This window comes from Pinus tabuliformis, chromosome 2_2 (assembly GCF_031772625.1).
Source record: "Pinus tabuliformis cultivar Carrire ecotype Pingquan chromosome 2_2, CPIR1, whole genome shotgun sequence".
Classification (NCBI taxonomy): domain Eukaryota; kingdom Viridiplantae; phylum Streptophyta; class Pinopsida; order Pinales; family Pinaceae; genus Pinus; species Pinus tabuliformis.
In genome coordinates, this window is record NC_142300.1 from 12,827,530 (window position 1) to 12,840,704 (window position 13,175).

General features: G+C 37.2%; 1 pseudogene; it reads left to right on the forward strand.

Annotated features, from left to right (window-relative positions):
- The first annotated feature begins 443 nt into the window (after nt 1-443).
- On the forward strand, nt 444-1,146 carry LOC149191299 (Golgi apparatus membrane protein-like protein ECHIDNA pseudogene; annotated as a pseudogene).
- The last annotated feature ends 12,029 nt before the right edge of the window (nt 1,147-13,175 follow it).

A 13,175-nucleotide genomic window follows, 5' to 3' on the forward strand; every position in this document is an offset into this window, starting at 1 on the left:
GTTGGAGCTATTTATTCAAGTTTTTGAGAATGATTGTCTGAGATAACTAATGAAGACATGCTGAAAACGATTGCAACTACAGAGTCCTCATCGATTGCAGCTCTCACTTTTCTCGTGATTTCCTGGTGATGTTGTGTTGCGGGTTGAATGAAGCTTTCTATGCTGTGAATTGATATCTTTATTCTCTTTCACATGGTGATAGTGTAGTAGCACGCACTTTCAGTTTTGCAGTCCACAAAGATTGACCCGTCTCTCGAGATGGGGAACCTCGTTGGTGACCCGGAAAAGGTGATTATTTCTGAGTAGCAGTCAGAGTCTGGGTCAGACTTATGCAGTACTGTTGGCCTCTGCACTTGCTCTTGACATTGCCTGGTTTATTCTTTTCGCTAGTGAGATATGGAACGGAGCCCATCTAAGTTTCTGATTACCTTCAGCGCATTCCGATGGCAGAGGGGGAGAATTATGCAAATCCATTGACGTGTCTCTTTCACGTACTATTCAAAGGAGCTGCAATTTCTTTCTATGTCTTGTTTTCCTTGTTTATTCCTTTGTGATCATTTTTGTGGTCACGGTCTTTCTGGCTGCTCTTGATTTTTGGGTGGTCAAGAATGTTAGTGGAAGGATATTAGTTGGCCTAAGATGGTGGAATGAGATCAGTGAGCAAGGGGACAACGTCTGGAAGTTTGAAGCCCTAGATCAGGAGTCATTATCCCGGATTAACAAAAAGGATTCATGGCTCTTTTGGTGGACGCTTTATCTCACAGCTGTTGTGTGGGTGGCATTGGGGATTGTAGCCTTAATCAAGCTCAACATTGATTATCTTCTAGTGGTTGGAGTTTGTTTGGCTTTAAGCATTGCAAACATTGTTGGATTTACCAAAATGCCTAAAAGATGCAAAGAAACAGGTTCAAAATTTTGCATCTCGGACTATTGCTACGCATGTTTCATCAACAATTCAGTCGGCTTTCAGTGTTGTTTGATATTTGCATAACAGATCAGTGAAGAGGGTTTTTTTCTGTAAAGCAAATCCAAATTTTTATCATAATGATTTGCGAGTTTTTTTATCTCTTTAGTGCAGCATTCTGGATTCTTTGATATTGAAGTGTCCTATAGTCTTCCTGGGAAATCGTAATTGTGGCTGTATTCTTTTGCACTGTTCTGGTGTATTACATTGGTGTATTACACTGTCTTCAATATCACTGCATCATACACTTCATGCTCAGCATTTGAACTTCTTGTTCTATTTTTATAAAGTCTACCTTCTCAGCTCTCAGTGGGAATTTATTTGTCAAACGTTTTTCACTGTATACGGAAAACATCTCTTTCTTTCTTGTAGTAAACTGTTGGATTTTATGCATTGTTGCTCACTGTGAGACTGTGCATAAGCTGTTCTGTGCGTTGATCTCCGTGCAGAAGACCGAATGACTTTGCCTCTGTAAACCGACTCTGCTACAGGTTGAGCTCACTAAATTTCTAGCCATTCCAGCCAATAGATCGGACCAGCGAGATCAGAAATCTGGTATCTCCAATGCTGAAGCAAACTAGTGGCAAGATCAGGAAATATTTGTTCGTACCCTAGTCAAAGCATTTATATATGAGCATTCAAGTTCTGTCCATGACAGTGTTATAATTGTTGAAGTTTTGTTAGCCATCATTTCTGATTCAAAAGGGAAGGAGTATTTGAAGGATCCAAGCAAGTTTGCAGTTGCTGCTGCCCTAATTGTGGCATTGTACTTAAAACTCATTATAGTGCATTGTTTCCTTGATTCAACTGCTTCATAAAGATTTTGGTGAGCTGATTGTAATCTTTTATGCTGCACACTGATCATTTGCTGACATTTATAAAGGATATTGCTGTGTATTGTGAGTAGATATTATTTTTCTGCATTAAGACAGATGGCCAGAATCAGTAAAGTATTAGAGTTCATGAAAACTCTTATACAATCTACTGTTGATGACACATTAAAAATCAGCAAAGGATCTCTCTCAGAAATTCAGACATGCTTATATAATGCCCAGGAAAAGATTGATTTTTTGCAGCTTGAATCACAGCTACAGCAAGAAGAGCTACATCAAAATAGACACCATTCTGAACCTGTTTTTGTTCAGAACATTAAAACAACCACCCATCAGCAGCATGTTAATAATGTTACAGTTCATTCAAATAAAGCAGCAGTTGTACATGCAGATGCAGAAACTCAATCTGCACTTCCCAAGCCCATCATCAGACCTTGGGAACAGCTTGTCCACAACAAGCACAGAACTGGTCTTGGATATGACAAGGACTTGTCCTTTCATATTCCAGAATATGCCAAGCCCATTCAGTTTCAGAGTGCTTGATTCATTCATGACAGTTCACCTGCTCCTTATGACAGTTCAGTTTCAGCTGTTCCAGATTCTACTCCTCTTCCACCGCAACAACAACAACAACAGATCGTAAAATGCCAACACTGTGACCGAGTTGGCCATCTGAAAGATCACTGTTTTGATCTTCATCCATGTAAGCACTGTCATAAAACCAGCCATTCTTCACACAGATGCTTCAGAAACAAACATCCTGCAAGAACATAGATTCATCTAGGATGGATCGCTTCTTGGCAATGGTCATCAACAGCCAAGAAGATATTCCAAACACATGTCAGAACTTGTTCTAGAGTATTAAACAGTCTTGCAGTTGAGTTTTCTCCATCTTCTCACCTTGTATCTGACAGGGGGGGAAATGATGGTCATCTACAAGCTTCAAAGTCACATCAAGCGAGCTTGAGCCACAACCTGCCACACCAGTTTCATAGTTGTAGCCAGAGACAAAGATGCCCGTGAACAGATTGAGAACACTTCCTCTAGCAGAAGACTCCAGCTTCTTGCCAGTTTTGGAAGAGTTCCAGGAATTGCATTAAGCATTCCAGAGTTGTTGGTCATCCTTAAACCATCACAGATTGAGAACACTTCCTCTAGCAGAAGACACCAGCTTCCTGCCAGTTTTGGAAGAGTTCCAGGAATTGCATTAAGCATTCCAGAGTTGTTGGTCATCCTTAAACCATCGCAGATTGAGAACACTTCCTCTAGCAGAAAACTTCAGTTTCTTGCCAGTTTTGGAAGAGTTCCGGGAACTGCACTAAGCGTTCCAGTGTTGGTGGTCATCCTTAAACCACCGCCCTTTATACCAACATTTCATAGAGCACATTCAGCCTAGTGCTGCCATGCATTTTTTGCACATTTTGTATTACAGCTCTCTTCTTGGACTCATACATAACCCTTCGGATTAAGGGGGGGAATGTTGGACACCTAATCCTAATGGGTTAGTGTGGAAGTCGAATGGACAAAAGCAGTCCAAGAGACCTTGGGATCTGAAACCCAAGAGTCACAACATTGTATTATAAATGTACATCTCCTGTTAATAAAAAAATGAACTCACTGATTTATCTTTCCTAGTCTTTGCTGTCCATGTGTGTTTAACAGAAACATAGATGCATTGAATAATGTGAAAATTCACAATTGACCATAATAATCTTATAATATGAAAATGACAATTTTCATAAAGGGTCTTAGTCATGTGGCACCCCCTGACTTAGGTTGAGGTGGCATATGCCATGTAGGTTAGGTAAGGCTATAAGAATGTCACATGGAATTTCAAGTGACATGGACAAGATGCTGACATGGTGCCTCCATAGCGGTGACATGTGGTAGTGGAAAATAACATTTTCAATTGTTGAGTCGATGAGATCCACATGACATGTGGTAGTAGTATGTGGTGCCACATGGACCGAAGGTGATATGTGGTGCCAATATGGAGTCTATGTGGCTAGGGGCCATGTCACCATGGAGCTTGACTCCCTGGTGATTTTTTGCAGTGATACCTTATAAGAGTGGTACATAGTTAACGAAATTTGCAGGATGGGAACATCTTTGTTACTTGACATGAATATTCATGTCACATTACAAAATATTGAAACAAAATGTTCCTAGAAATGTGGCGCTATGGCACAATTATGTAATGAGTACTGTGTTGGACTATAAGTGTGGTGAAAAGTGCCACAAGGGCTTGGTTAGGCTACATGAATGCCACATGAGGATTCTAGAGGGACGTGGATCATCTAGCATGGCTATATTGCAATTTGCTGATGTGGCATGAAAATGTGACATGTGGTAGGTAGAAACAACATTTTTGGGTTGTCAAGAGGTTGATTTTTGGATGATACATGGCACCATAAGAGGATGCCATAGGGTAAGGTGTTTTCACACTGATGTCAACAAAACATGCACGGAAGGGTGACGTGGATGACACATTGATGCGAAGGTTGTGCCACATATGAAATGTACATGAATGTGGTGGGACCATGGTCACATAAACGAAAAATAGCGGACCCTACCTCATTATCTTCTAAAAAGGTAGGGATTCCCTGCTATTAATATAGGATGCTGATGCAAAGAGGTGGCCATGTGGAGAAGATAGGGTAGGGGAAACTGTAAGGGGTTTATCTACAAAAGTGACAAATTCTGGACCCCCTCCCCCCTTGTTAAATATCAGAAAGGTAGGGGGGCCCAAAATTAATATATGCCATTGATCTATTTAGGTAAGTTGCATGAGGGAATCAAGTTGCAAAGGGTTTAACCATTTTCCATGTAGGTGCCACATGGCACTACCTGGTTGGTTAGATTTTGAAGTAGCATATCTCTAGCTCTATAGGTGGGATTGAGATAAAAATTATATCGTTGGAAACCTCTTGACGAGCTATATGCAATGGTGTTAGCCACATTTTATTTTGCCAACCTTGGGAAAGAAGAAATTTTGTAATCCCATTTCCATAATGAGACCATGGAGGTTGGGTTAGTTAAAATCAACACTTTCCATCAGGATATAAAAGTCAAAGGGGGTGGAAGGGAGCATTGTAGAGTGGTATCGAAGAAAAATGTTCTACATTGGACCTTTGGAGACATGATTTGGCACTCTTCTATAGCGCGTGGTATTAAAAAATTATTATTGACGTGTGCAAAATGTGTGCCTACCATAACACTATGATTGATGACTGTGTTTTGTATGCATGTGTTGACATCATAACTTTTAAATGACAGAAATGACAAATTATGATATATTAGTTGTTTTCTAATTGGAACACTAACTTAAGGTTTGCTGTTTCAGATAGCCTCACATCCACATGTTGATTGTAAATAAGCTAAGGTGATGGGTAAATGTTATATATATATGTGTGTGTGTGTGTGTGTGTGTGTGTGTGTGTGTGTGTGTGTGTGTGTATGTTGTCTAACAATTATGTGTACATAACAACACATAAGAAGACACCAATGAATAACAAAAGAATAAAGGGATAACAATGGAATGGTGCATTACAACACTGATGGATCCCAACATGGTCAAGAAGAAGAGTTAGTGGAGAAAAGGAGAGGGATGATTCCCCTAACTAGATGGACACCCTCGGAAGTTTAATGTATGGGCTAAAAAGATGCAAGGCTAACAATGAAAATATGATCAAAGCTCAGGAAAAATAGGTAGAAGTAAATGCAATTATACTGCAAAATCTATCATATTTGCAAAGAGAAAGACAACATAAGCTAGGTGCTAGCTGTTAGCACTCCGTAAATTTCCCTAGTCCGAGGAGATAAACTCCAGAGGTAACCACATACCACTTTTAGGCTAGGATCCAACACTACTAGCCTTAGAGGAGGCTCTCTCACTAGGGTTTCACTCAGTCAATCAAGTGACTGAAATATTTCTTGATCTTAGGCTGGTTATGAGGATAAAAAAGGTAGTTTTAAGTTGTTGTTTGAAGGTAGGTGAAAGAAGGAAGATCCACTTCGAATAGGCTCAGTATAGTTAATGATTCAAGTGAATAAGGGATGATGATGATATTTTGAGCAGGGGCAGGATAGGCAACTCTGTTGATAATTAACCAAGTTTCATTGTAGTGAGTGGATGAGTGCAACATCAAAAGGTGACAATAAGAGGATAAAACTATGGATGAATTCAAATTTCCATTAGAAGAAAATGAAACACATGAATGTTCAACTAATATAAAATAGAGAACAAAGTGAATTCTACAAAATTCCTTTAAGATGAGCATGAAGAATTCTTTTCACACCATGGAAACATAAGAAACACTGATAACAAAGAGAATACACATACCAATAGACATCTGACACAAGAATCCCTGTCAAAACACCTTCTTCCTTCTTCTATTCACTTGAGAAAATGATACAAAAATGAAAAACTTGTAGACTAGCTTCTTCGCATTGACCAACACAAACTCTTTTCCATGTATTTACATCATTATATACAATTAGGAATTTGAATTACCACTCTAGGTGGTTGAATTCACTCCATAAAAGTCAAATAGTCTAAATACAATGCATATTTACTTACTATGTAGAAAAATAGGAACTGCTATACCAAGAGCAATACAATTTAGAAACATCAACCAAGTTGGAATATTTGTTTAACAACTAAAACTACATGAATTTAAACTTATAGACATCTATTCAACAACCAAAATTACCTCTAGAAGTTCCAAAATTCAAATTTTCAAAAGAAGGTAGTTGTCTTTCTACCTTCGCAGCAGAGGGCATAAGTCTTCAAATTGGTATGATTGTAGGTGGTTTCTGTGCAACACTGAGTATGTTGATGTGCCTGAGACACCCTGGTGTTCATGTAGAACCTACTAAGTGCTTCCTTTCGTGCTTACAGGCCTTCAAAATGATTGTTTTCAATTTGTGCAACATTTGCATAGCAAGTTTGCTACGAAACAAGGACCAAATTTGTGGAAAAATAGGGTTCAAATACCAGCTCATATATCCTGAATCCTGATAGATGTTACAAAATTGAGGGATTTTTTGTATATGAGAGTGTGCTTGAGAGAAATATCTCTCATTTTCCAAAAAATATTATCCATATCCTCGCAATCTACACCCAAACATCATAACAAAAACGGGAAATTCCAAAACCCGAAGAATAGACTGTAAAGATGCATTTGAGTATTCCAATATATGACACCTGTACATAAACTGAAGGAGGTTTTTTTTATTTGGTTTGTTCTTGACAAATTTATTTATTTATTTATTATTATTATTTATTTCCAAAATTCATATTCGTTTGGTCATAAAAACTTTTGAAAATGATGAAAAAAACAGTCAGTTTCGCAACAAATTTGTAGCAAGTCCTAGTAGCCCTCCATGCTCTGTATGGTTGCACACCTCCTCTAGAAAAATGGATAAAATGGGTAGGTTTGAAATGTCCATGTGATGGTGTAGAACTCTTGAAGTAGGCTCTACAACACTTATAGACATCATATATGGCTGATTCCCACTTGCGTAGCAAATTCGTAGCAAATGTTTGTCTGAACTTGCAACCCACTTCTTCGGCCTTCAAGTTTGCTTCAGAGCTACTAGAAGGTTCGAATGGGGTAGGAATGAGAGACTTCACAATAAATTTGAAACTTCCATACCACCCAAAGCCTCATTTTGTAATGATAATAAGCCACTTGATGATGTGAAGGATGTGATGGGAGGGGCACTTTTTGCAATAATAAAAAGGACATGACACATTTAACCAATAACCGACTCTTCAAACTAACTATTATGATGGACATGACTTCAGAAAACTGACCTATGATGACCAACTCTCATGACATGACCCATCTACACTTCCATAATAAATTTAACCCCCCATGATTACTAATTTTAAATGATGACCCCTCATGGACCCTTCATGGCCTTACAAATTTGAATTAAGGCTAATAGACTCCTTTTTGACACAAATATTTACAAGGACCCTTTGACCAAACTGACTCTTTTGTACAAGGACCCCTTAGACTATGAGACTCATGAAACCATAGGCTAATTTTTACAAAAATACCCCAAAATGGATAGTAAGACAAAGTTTACTAGGATTCCTATATTATAGGACCCTAACATTGGCTCCAATGGGGATGGCATCCTCCCTGTGAGGTGCCAAGAACACTGCAGACTAGTAGCTTGAACCATTGGGCAATGGAGTCCAACTCAAAATGACTAAAACTGACTATGACTATTTTTTTTTTACATTACATATAGCAGTAGATCACCAGAATCTCAGGGCCTTCACTTTAGGCTTCAAATTCTGATGATAGCCACCCACACTTGCAGTACTAAAAAATAATACCAAACTACCAAGAAAAACTACTAGAAATTCACATTGCTGAAAAAGATGCTCATAGGGTTGAGCTTATTCACACACCTACTCACTCTAACTTGCTGAAGATAACTATACAATCAAGTGAAATGATCCTTCCAATATAGCCAATCAAGCAAATGGCTACTTTACTGAAGCTTGCATTTGGCTTCTCCAGGCATAAAGAAAGACTCAGAAAAGGGAAACTCAAACTTTCCACTGAAAACCTCTTCATGATCCATAGATACAACAACATTCTTCTGCTCTAATGACTATAATAGACTAGCCACGAGATCTTGAAAAACATGGAAAATTACTTCTTGTTGACTTGGAGAAAACAAAAGATATCCTTCCCTTAATGATTCCAATAGAACAACAAAATATTCTTCAAAAGCATGATTAGTTACCTTTACTTGATGATCGACAAGAGGAAGGAAGTAATCTTTCAGAAACTCAGGACAATGCTTAAAAGAAATGGGAGAAATTTGTTCATTAGTCTTTCCATGTACATTAGGGAAATGAATAGTGTGTTCTTGAAAATATTCAATTGAGGCAGCCATATCATGAATAACAAGAATGTCTACAAATGACCCTTCATGTATATCAACAAGAGCATCATCTTGGCTTTTAAAAAATTCTGAATATGTCAATTCAAGAAATGTATAATCATGAATAGATTCTGCATTATCCAAAGAGTCTAAAACAATGTGCTCTTCATTATCCTCTTGTAAATGTGGAGTATATCTGTCATTTTTTATCTTACTTTTTTCATAGATAACACCTTCATATTCATATAAAGTGAGCTAAGTGTTTTCAATTTCAAAACTCATAATTTGATAAGATTCTTCTTGGAATAAAAATGGAGGAAATAAAAGGGTTGATGAAAAATTTGATTGTCTATCTCATTCTTTCTCTTGGTGACTTAACATCTGACAAGACTGCTGCAAATTTTCTTCAAACTTAGAAGATGGATCATAATTGTCTACATCAAGATGTTGATCTACTTCATTTTCAGCCCTTGGAGAAACTATTGCTTTATAGAAATCCACTTGAATATCATGGAAACATGCCTCTTATATTTCCTCCTGATGTTGAAAAGGATTCTCATGAAAAAATTCTATAATCTCATCATCCTTAAATTGATCATATTCATAAATTGTTTTCCAAATGCTCAATAATTTTTTCAAAATGTATGCAACAGTCTTGGACTAGCAATAAGGAAGGATGATTTTCTTTATATCTCTCATAAAATACAACATGAAAATATCTAAGAGAATACAAGAAACCATTTGGCAAGCTTTCATACCATGATTGTGCATTTCCCTCCAAGGATACCATAAAAATCTTCATGAGGCAGTCCTCATGAAATTGAACTTTAAGTCTATGCACATGCATGTGAAACTCAACCAAATGAAGAGCGCCATCATCTCCTTTTTGATTTCTGAATTTTGGCAAATAAGTTTGCCAATCTACATAAGGCATGCAGTTTGGAAAGCCAGGGATATGAATACGCTGCACAGGGGCATACTTTTTGGATTGAGAACTCATCTTAAAAGTGTAGAAATACCAATGGGACTTTAAAAATATGGATTCTGCTCAATTGGAGTTTCCAAGTAAAATGTACATCCTTCTTGTGTCTAGCTGCTATCCACCATCAACAATCCGATTTGAACTCTGATGATCTTTCTTGGGAATATGTAACCTTTCGATCCCCGACAACAACGCCAATATGTTAGCATTTCGTAAATTTCTCTAGGCTGAGGAGAGAAATTCTAGAGATAACCACATACCACTTTTAGGCTAGGATCCAACCCTACTAGCCTTGGAGAGGGCTCTCTCACTAGGGTTTCACTAAGTCAATCAAGTGACAAAAATATTTCTTGATATTAGGCTAGTTATGAGGGTAAAAAATATAGGTTTAAATTGTTGTTTAAAGGAAGGTGAAAGAAGAAATATCCACTTTCAAATGGGCTAAGTATAGTTAATGATTCAAGTGAATAAGGGATGATGATGATATTTTGAGTAGGGGAAGGATAGGAAGCTCTATTGATAATTAACCAAATTTCTTTGTAGTGAGTGGATGAGTGCAACATCAAAGGATGAAAATAAGAGAATCAAACTATGAATGAATTCAAATTTCCATTAGAAGAAAAGGAAACACATGAATGTTCAACTAATATAACATAGAACACAAAGTGAATTCTACGAAATTACTTTAAACTGAGCATGAAGAATTGTTTTCACACCATGGAAACAAAAGAGACACTGATAACAAAGAGAATACACATACCAACAGATTTTTGACACGAGAATTCCTGTCAAAACACCTTCTTCCTTCTTCTATTCACTTGAGAAAATGATACAAAAATGCAAAACTTGAAGACTAGCTTCTTCACATTGATCACCCTGAACTATTTTCCATGCCTTTACATCATTATATACAATGTGGAATTCGAATTACCACTCTAGGTGGTCTAATTCACTCCATAAAAGTTAAATAGTCTAGATACAATGCATATTTACCTACTATGCAGACAAATAGGAACTGCTATACCAAGACCAGTACATTTTAGAAACATCAACCAAGTTGGAATATTTGTTTAAAAACTCAAACTACATGAATTTAAACTTATTTACATCTATTCAACAACCAAAATTACTTCTAGAAGTTCCAAAATTCGAATTTCCCAAAGAAGGTGGTCGATTGACTACTTGCGCAATAGATGTCATAAGTCTTCAAATTGGTATGGTTGTAGGCAGTTTCTGTGGAACAATGAGTATGTCAATGCACTTGAGATGACCTGGTGTTGATGTAGAACCAACTAAGTGCTTCCTTCCATGCTGACAAGCCTTCAAAATTATTGTTTTTAGTTTGCACAAAATTTGTGTAGCAAGTATGCTACAAAACAAGGACCGATTTATTGGAAAATAGGGTTCAAAGACTAGCTCATATATCTTGAATCCTCACAGATGTTACAAAATTGAGGGCTTTTTTTGTATATGAGAGTGTCCCTGAGAGAAATCTCTCTCAGTTTCCTAAATTCTTCTCCAGATCCTCACAATTTTCACCCAAACATCATAATTAAAATAGGAAATTCCAAAACCTAAAAAATAGTTTGTAAAAATGCATTTGACTCTTCCAATATATGACATATGTGTATAAAATGAAGGAGGTTTTTGTTCTTTGGTCCATTATTGAAAAAAAAAATTATTTTGGTATTCCAAAATTAATCTCCGTTTGGTCGTAAACAACTTTTGCAAATGATGACAAAAAACTGTTAGTTTCACAACAAATTCGTAGCAAGTCCAAGTATCCCTCCATGTTCTGTATGGTTGCATACCTCCTCTGGAAAAACAGATCAAAAGGGTAGGCTTGAAATTTCTATGTGATGGTGTAGAACTCTTGAAGTAGTCTCTCCAATGCTTACAGACCTCCTATATGGCTAATTCCCATGCACAACAGATTCATAACAAATGTCTGTCTGAGCCTGCAACTCACTTCTTCGACCTTGAAATTTGCTTCAGAGCTAGTATCAGCTTCGAATGGGGTAAGAACGAGAGATTTCAATTTTTTTTTTTAAACTTTCATACCACCCAAAGCCTCCTTTGGAATGATAATAGGCCACTTGATGATGTGACAGATGTGATGAGTGGGGCACTTTTTGCAATACTGAAAATGACATGACACATTTAACCAATAATTGACTCTTCAAACTAACTCTTATGATGGACATGACTTCATAAAACTGACCTACGATGACCAAATATCAAGACATGACCCCTCTACACTTCCATAATAACTTTAAACCCTTATGATTACTAACTTTAAATGATGACCCCTCATGGGCCGTTTATGGCCTTACAAATTTGAATTAAGGCTAATATACTCCTTTTTAACACAAATATTTACAATCACCCTTTGACCACATTGACTCTTTTGTATAAGGACCCCTTAGACAATGAGACTCATGAAACCATAGGCTAATTTTTACAAAAATACCCCCAAATGGATAGTAAGACAAAGTTGACTAGGATTCCTATATTATAGGACCCTTACACCAACTACCTAGAGAAGTATAAGCACATGCATAGTCCACTGGGACTTGGAAAACATAATTGAGGACTGAAGGTGGAGAAGGAAACAATCTAAGAAAAGGAATAAGTTGATAAGTGAAGATATAATGAGAGGTGGAACTACATTGAGCACTCTAGAGATGAGGGAATGCAATCATTAGAAATTTTCTAATGCTGCAACTAAAATACATATCAGTAGACAAGGAATTAAAAATATTTGATGAAAAAAAAATTTAAGAAGGAAAAACCTACTATATTTAATGGAGAGGTGAAGAAGGCAGAGGAAGCTGAGGCATGGATGCTAGGAATGAAAAAATATTTTAGGGTTCATAATTACTCAGAGACTATGAAGGCTAGAGTAGGCATTTTTAGCTTGAAAGACAAGGATGATATTTGGTGGGAATACCTGAGGAATGTCAAGAACATTAGAGAAAAAGATCTGCCTTGGAGGAGATTTCAAAGGTATTTTCAGGAGTACTTATCTGAGAGGTATTATGCTAGCAAGGTCAAAAAGTTTCGTGAGCACAAATTGGGGCAATTGACTCTTGGTGAATATAAAAACTAATTTTTGGAGTTGTGGAGGTACGTACCTTACATTAAGGATGAGAAGGTAAAGATCCAAAGGCACCTTAGTGGGTTTCCAGATGCTTTTAGGGATGAAATAGAGTTTAATGAGCCAAAAACCTTGGAGGATTCCATATGAAAGATGAAGTATTGCTATGAATAGTACAATCACAAGACTAATTTATGAACACATTGGAAGGAAAAATGTAAGCCCAAATTTAGAGGCAAGGGTGGAGAGCAACAAGACATCAATTAGGAGGAAGAAATGTGAAGGTTCCCACTACTGCCAAGGGAGAGTTTTAGTAGAAACCCACTATTGCAAATAAATGCTAGTTCTCTAAGTCTATAGGAGAGGAAGATGAGGGGTCCAGAAGGGAAC